Here is a 7986-nt window from a genome sequence, read left to right on the forward strand (position 1 = left end):
TCCTGGCACGTGGGCTGTTCTGTGCTTTTGCTGCCACTGGGTGATTTTGATTAGTCCTATAATCGCTCCAGGTTAGTGACCATAAAGGGCTTCCCAGGTGGTGCTAGTAGTAAAGAAACTGCCCGCCAAGGCAGGAGACCTAAGAGAGTCAGGTTTGATCCCAAAGACCCCTGGAGGAAGGCATAGCAACCCACTCCAGTATTCTTGCCAGGAGAATCCCATGGACAGAAGAGCCCAGCAGGCTATAGTCCATGGGGTCACAAAGAGTCGGACACAACTGAATCGACCAAGCATGCTCACATGCACAGCAACCACAAACGAACCTCAATCTTGGTGACTCCTTCTGTTCTGCTACTTGTGGTCCTGCATCACTACCCCAGGGCCAAATAGTGAAGTAGATAAAACCCGTCCTACATCAAGAGGTTTCAATTGAGTCCGTGTCCAGTCCTGTGCTGGCCCTGTCGCTAGGATGGGACAGTGAACAAGATGATTGTGACCTTTCAGTGAAGAAGTCAAACTTCAGGTCTTTGGCTCCTTCTTCTGGTGACTGAAACTCCCTTTTCCCTTAGAACATCTCCCCAGACCTCAGGCAGTGAGAGCCCTGCTTCCTCTCCCCCAGGCCTCAGCAGTCCAGCTGGTCCTTCATGTGTTGCCCTGAGCATTTTAGATCAGTTATTTGGAAGGGCTACAGTGCGGTCCAGGATTTCAATTCTGAGTAAGAGATTTAAAAGCTGCCTTTTGTTTCTTCATTTCAAACTTTAATCATCAAATTTCAAATATTCAAAAACTTAGCAGCTAAAAGATACCCTTTGACATTTCTCTAGTCAAGAAAGTCAAATACTAAAGAAACTACGTGAGTTGTTTTTAAACTGTTGGCCCCTGTGGGTTTTGGGATTTCATGCTATATTTACTTCTTTTTCATACAAGCAGTGTTCAAGTTTTTGTAATAATAAACATGCATTATTTTTACAATCAGGAAAAATAATAAAGCTATTTTCATTTTGGACAAAATGTGTGGTCTGTAAGTTTTGAGAGGATTTTTTTTGCATTAGCCCTACTGAAAAAAGTAATAATAAATATTGCTTGCGTACTTTTTCTGATACCTTTCCATCAGAGCATTTCAGTACTCAGTGAACTTTTCTGTCAAACATGTTAGAAAGTAGTAGATCTGATAACTAGCTCCACTGAGTGAGAGTTTATGTTAAGAACCTACATAGAACATTTACCTTGAGTGCGAAGTCCTTGGATTTCTTTACTGAATCCTCTTTAATAGAAGAGGGACTTCTTTCCACTTCATGAAGTCTTGTGCCCACGGGTAGGGGGCAGAGAGGAGGAGACAGGAATGATTGGAGGGTGTGTTGGGGAAAGTCTCTCCATTGCCAGCCTGGCAGTTGGCTATGATGACAATCTCAAAGGAGAATTATGACTGTGAAGACATCTGTCAAGGGCAAGACAACTAAGATCTCTGGGCCAAGGGGCTCTGTTAGAATCCTCAAAAATGGCTGAACCACTGCATACATGTAAGAACTTAAATATGAAATCTTTAAATTCCCAACTAGCTATTTTCCTATGCTGGTTGCTGTTGCATACAACACCACAGTTCTACTTGGTTTCCAGTCAATAATAATTCATTCACAACTAGCTTTTAAAATTAACCCAACAACTTAATGACCCACCCTGTCACTGTGCTGAGGTGTCCAGGTGAATTCTACATTAGTAACCTCAGTAGTTCCTATCTATGTATAGTATCGAATTCTTGAGGAGTGGATGATGTTTTATACTACTACACTATAAATTCCTTTTTGGGAAAAATATTTCATTTATAATACAAATTACTATAAGTAAATCTAGGATAAAAGGTGCTTGGTGGGTAGAAATATTCAAAAGATTGAGCCATGATACTCGGGGAGATGGGAGCCCTATCTGATCAAAATTTTGAGCTAATTAAGTTGCATTCTTATGAAAGAACCTGGTCTTAAAAGCTCTTGCCCCTGCCAATCAAGTTTTAGAAAACTTTTTTACTTCTTTTTATACCCAGGCTTTTGCTCCCATGACTATATTAAAACAGATCTTGCCAACATGCTCAGTTCAGTTGTCACATCTTAAAGGCAGTTTTAAGTCCTTGTGTTACATGGAGTCACTGCCACATGAAACCTTGCTGCCTTCGTGAGCCACTCTTCTTTGTTGGCTTCATTTGGCTACCTCTTATTTTCCTCTTAATGTTCTTGCAGGCTTTTCTCAATATTACTTAAAATTCCTTTGTCTCTGCCTTTCCTCCATAAATGTTGATGTTACCTTAGGTTCTCTTTTCAACCTTGTCTTCTAATTTCACCCACATCCAAGGCTTCAACTACTGATGACTTCCAAATCTGTGTCTCTTAAGCTCAAGTTTCCTATATTTAAGTGTCTACTGAACATCTACCTCAAATTTAGTACATTCAGAACAGAAACTCGCAGGTACCTCAGACAAAACATGAAAAAAGAAACCATCATCTCTACCAATCCCAACCTCATTTCTTGTCCCTTATGTATGCAGGTCAAGAAGCAGCAGTTAAAACTGGACGTGGAACAACAGACTGGTTCCAAATTGGGAAATGAGTAAGTCAGGCTGTATATTGTCACCCTGCTTATTTAGCTTGTATGCAGAGTACTTCATGCAAAATGCCAGGCTGAATGAAGCGTAAGCTGAAATAAAGATTGCTGGGAGAAATATCAATAACTTCAGATATGCAGATGACACCACCCTTATGGCAGAAAGTGAAGAAGAACTAGAGCCTCTTGATGAAAGTGAAAAATAAAAGTGAAAAAATTGGTTTAAAACTCAACATTCAGAAAACTAAGGTCATGGCATCTGGTCCCATCACTTCATGGTAAATAGATGGGGAAACAGTGGAAACAGTAAGAGACTTTATTTCGGGGGGCTCCAAAATCACTGCAAATGGTGACTGCAGCCATGAAATTAAAAGATGCTTGCTCCCTGGAACAAAAGTTATGACCAACCTAGACAGCATATTAAAAAGCAGAGATATTACTTTGCCAACAAAGTCTGTCTAGTCAAAGCTATGGTTTTTCCAGTAGTCATGTATGGATGTGAGAGTTGGACTGTAAAGAAAGCTGAGGGCTGAAGAATTGATGCTTTTGAACTGTGGTGTTGGAGAAGACTCTTGAGAATCTGTTGGACTGTGAGCAGATCCAACCAGTCCATCCTAAAGGAAATCAGTCCTGAATATTCATTAGAAGGACTGATGTTGAAACTGAAACTACAATACTTTGGCCACCTGATGCGAAGAACTGATTCAATTGAAAAGACCCTGATGCTGAAAAAGATTGAAGGCAGGAGGAGAAGGGGACAACAGAGGATGAGATTGTTGGATGGCATCACTGACTTGATGGACATGCGTTTGAGTAGGCTCTGGGAGCTGGTGATGGACAGGGAAGCCCAGGGTGCTGCAGTCCATGGTGTTGCAAAGAGTCAGACACAACTGAGCAACTGAACTGAACTGAACTGATTCTTGATTATGGTGAATACAACTGTTAAAGTCTAGTGGTGCAAGACGGAAGCAAATGTATTCTAGCCTCCTTGTTCTCTGTCATCTTCTGAATTCTGTCAGTCTGGGAGCTATTGTTATTCTACATCCTATCTAACTCAAAGATCCGTGCTCTTTTCTCCATATTCACTGTCTTCTCACCCTAAAGCCTTTAGCTTCCGATTACTCCATCGTCAGCATGGCATACATGTGATGTGTGCTCCCTCTCCAGCCCATCTCACACCACACCGCCACCCAGGTCATCTGCACCAAGCCATTGCAGTCCCTGATCTCTTAGGATTCTTTACTTTCACCTTTGCATGTGGTGTCTCTGCTGCCTGGGGTGCCTCTCCTTTTTCCCCTGGAAAGAAGACACCTTCTCATTCTGGAAAACATCACCTTCTCTGAGATCTTCTAACCTCTAAAAATAAGAAAAGAACACTTCTTCAGTGCTCCAGTAACCCTCTGCATGTCTGTCATAGAATGTATCACACCATGATTAAATTACCTATCAGTCTTTTTCACTATACTGAGACTATCTTAAATGCAGAATCATGTCATTCATTTTCTTATTCGTGTGTTTAACAGAGGTCCTGGAATGTAGTGGACATTCAGTAATGGTTGTTGAATAAATGAAGAATGAATGAATATCAAGCATTTTCAATATATTCTTCCATGGGTCCTGTATAACTCTTACCACTCAGTTTGTAAGATTACCCCATTTCCTAAGCCTCAAGAATTTTAGTATAATATCCTCTTCTACTAAGCTCAAACACACAAAAAAATAGCTACAGATGCTTAAAAGAAACCCAATTTTTCCTTTTTAATCAATCTTGAAACTGACATCTCCTATACTTTTGAACACACATTCCTACCTGGATGCTAAAAGGTCCTCATTTCTGTAGAAACAGATACACTAGACTGACCCACTGAGCTTGTCATGAATACACCATAATGGTTTCTAGCTCGGCTTCAGAGCCAGTACATATGTTTTTCCTGGTCTTTCTGCCCAAGTCAGTCCATAAATATTTTAAATCTATGAACTTTTAAACTCAAGAAGATTTATGGGGCCACTTTAAATACTTATTTCTTGCTTACATGGGATTGAAAGATCACAATGGCTCAGTATCAATTGCATTTCATCCTTTCAGTACTTATTTCACAGCTGAGCACTTCTCAGAGTTATGAACATGAGTTCAGTCCCTGACAAGTCATAGCGAAGGCCAAAAGAATGAGCGAAATTATCCACTCTCGAACCACATGGGACAGCAGAGACTGAATAGGCAGCATCTGCTGTGACTTATTACAGCGTATATGTTACACGAGGCCCCAGATCAATCCCCAAACGGAAGTCTTATATCATGGGTCTTTCACCACCAGAAAGAAGCATCCACATACATTCAGCAATAACACTACATAAATCTCTGTTCCAATTACAGAACTTTATCTTATGTGTTGCCAATAAGTAAAAGAGCTATCTCAAAACAGCAGGAGGAAATGTCTGCTTCATGTGCAGAAGCACTTAATATCACTATAAGGAAATCTTTCAACACAAGTAAGACATGGAACTATCTTCTTGCGGATCAGTCCAAAAGAAGGAAGAATCTCTCCAAATAATGTCTGACAGATTTTGTATTTTGAACTTAAGTCCATCATTGAAAAAGAGGTAAATGGGAAGAAAATAATATAAAACGTAAGCAAAACCGAGGGCATTCTGGATTTTAAGAGTAATGCTTGACCAAAGACCATCTAGTTGGGCAGCGGGTGGAGCATGCTTAATCTGGAATCAGTGAGCTAGCTGAGATGTATATCAAAGTATGTGTAGTGTGTGTTTGTGTGTGTGTGTGTGTGCGCGCACGTGCGCACGCACGCACGTGAGTGTGCATGCATGCACCTGAGAGGTGCACCAAAGAGGAATCTGAGGATCCCAGGATTCTCCTGAAAGGGCTTTGACTCATGGAGTGTTTCCAACCACTGCTCTATAGCAAATATTTCTCAGATTCATAAGCAGAGAGGTGCGACTGTCAGGTGAGATTCAAGATTATTGAACCCAGTGAAGATCAAAACCACATTACTGGAGTCTTGAGGCAGTGGTACGACGTGGATGTGACATATGCTCTCAGATGGAAATGAGAAAGTCACTGCCAACTCTCAAATGACATTTTGTATAAAGCACATATTAGTAAAGTACATGGAGAATCCTCCTTTCCACATTTAGGAGAGTGAAAACAACAGGATGCCCTCTACAGGTGCAGAGGGGACAAGATACTCCACCTGCTTCCCTAGTGCACCTCTCCTGTGCACCCCAAAACTACCTTTGACATTGATTTTGGGCTTTGAAAGCTATTGATTTCATAAGGTGTGCCATGTGTATAAAAGCCCAGAGAAGACAAGAAGAAGGCCATACGGAACAGGGTTCCCCTTGGGAGAACTGTTGATCTTAGATGCTGCTGTGGTGGTTTATTGCTGTTGCTGTTGTTGTTGTTTTGCAATAGTTTTTAATTGCCCTTTTGATCTTTATTGTTTCACTACATCAAAATTATGAGTACTTCCATGTCTCTGGGAATTTTGTATCTCTTTCAACATTGGCAGACCTACTAACACAATAGTCTAAACATATTTACATGGCTGATTCGGAAATACACAAGGAAGATTCCGTTCAGTTCAGTTCAGCTGCTCAGTTGTGTCCGACTCTTTGCGACCCCATGAATTGCAGCACGCCTGGCCTCCCTGCCATCACCAACTTCCAGAGTTCACTCAGATTCACATCCATCGAGTCAGTGATGCCATCCAGCCATCTCATCCTCTGTTGTCCCCTTCTCCTCCTGCCCCCAATCCCTCCCAGCATCAGGGTCTTTTCCAATGAGTCAACTCTTCGCATGAGGTGGCCAAACTACTGGAGTTTCAGCTTTAGCATCAGTCCTTCCAAAGAACACCCAGGACTGATCTCCTTTAGGATGGACTGGTTGGATCTCCTTGCAGTCCAAGGGACTCAAGAGTCTTCTTCAACACCACAGTTCAAAAGCATCAATTCTTCGGCCTCAGCTTTCTTCACAGTCCAACTCTCACATCCATACATGACCACTGGAAAAACCATAGCCTTGACTAGACAGACCTTTGTTGGCAAAGTAATGTCTCTGCTTTTTAATATGCTATCTAGGTTGTTCATAACTTTCCTTCCAAGGAGTAAGCATCTTTTAATTTCATGGCTGCAATCACCATCTGCAGTGATTTTGGAGCCCCCCAAAATAAAGTCTGACACTGTTTCCACTGTTTTCCCATCTATTTCCGATGAAGTAATGGGACCAGATGCCATGATCTTCATTTTCTGGATGTTGAGCTTTAAGCCAGCTTTTTCACTCTCCTCTTTCACTTTCATCAAGAGGCTTTTTAGTTCCTCTTCACTTTCTGCCTGAAGGGTAGTGTCATCTGCATGCTACTGCTAAGTCGCTTCAGTCGTGTCCGACTCTGTGCGATCCCATAGACAGCAGCCCACCAGGCTCCTCTGTCCCTGGGATTCTCCAGGCAAGAACACTGGAGGAGGTTGCCATTTCCTTCTCCAATGCACGAAAGTAAAAAGTCAAAGTGAAGTCACTCAGTCGTGTCTGACCCTCAGCGACCCCATGGACTGCAGCCTACCAGGGTCTCCATCCATGGGATTTTCCAGGCAAGAGTACTGGGGTGGGGTGCCATCTGCATAGCTGAGGTTATTGATATTTCTCCCAGCAATCTTAATTCCAGCTTGTGCTTCTTCGAGACCAGCGTTTCTCACGATGTACACTGCATATAAGTTAAATAAGCAGGATGACAGTATACAGCCTTGACGTACTCCTTTTCCTATTTGGAACCAGTCTGTTGTTCCATGCCCAGTTCTAACTGCTGCTTCCTGACCTGCATATAGGTTTCTCAAGAGGCAGATCAGGTGGTCTGGTATTCCCATGTCTTTCAGAGTTTTCCACAGTTTATTGTGATCCACACAGTCAAAGGCTTTGGCATAGTCAATGAAACAGAAATAGATGTTCTTCTGGAACTCTCTTGCTTTTTCACTACCTTGTGTAAATTTGATCATCTCATCAGTCCAAAAAATGCCTAATATTTGGATATTTGTTATAGTATTTATTATCTATGTAAATCACTCATTTAAGATCTATTACTTGAGTTCATCTCTTCTCTACCTGTAACTAACAGAGTTGTGTAAGCTGCTAAAATAACCCAAATATACAATGGCACAAATGCAACAACAGTTTCTTTGTTGTGCATGTGCCAGTTTGAAGATGCTGATCTATTGAGTAGGCCACCTTCTTCTATGTGGTGATTTAGGGACCTAGGCTCATTCCTTCTTATGGCTCTGCCATTCCTAAGTATTTGTCATCCAGAATCAGCTTATAAAGACATCATAAGACTTGAGTTTTGAGAGATTCAGTTCAGTTCAGTTTAGTCGCTCAGTCATGTCCAACTC

This window comes from Oryx dammah, unplaced genomic scaffold, assembly GCF_014754425.2.
Source record: "Oryx dammah isolate SB20612 unplaced genomic scaffold, SCBI_Odam_1.1 HiC_scaffold_27, whole genome shotgun sequence".
Lineage (NCBI taxonomy): Eukaryota > Metazoa > Chordata > Mammalia > Artiodactyla > Bovidae > Oryx > Oryx dammah.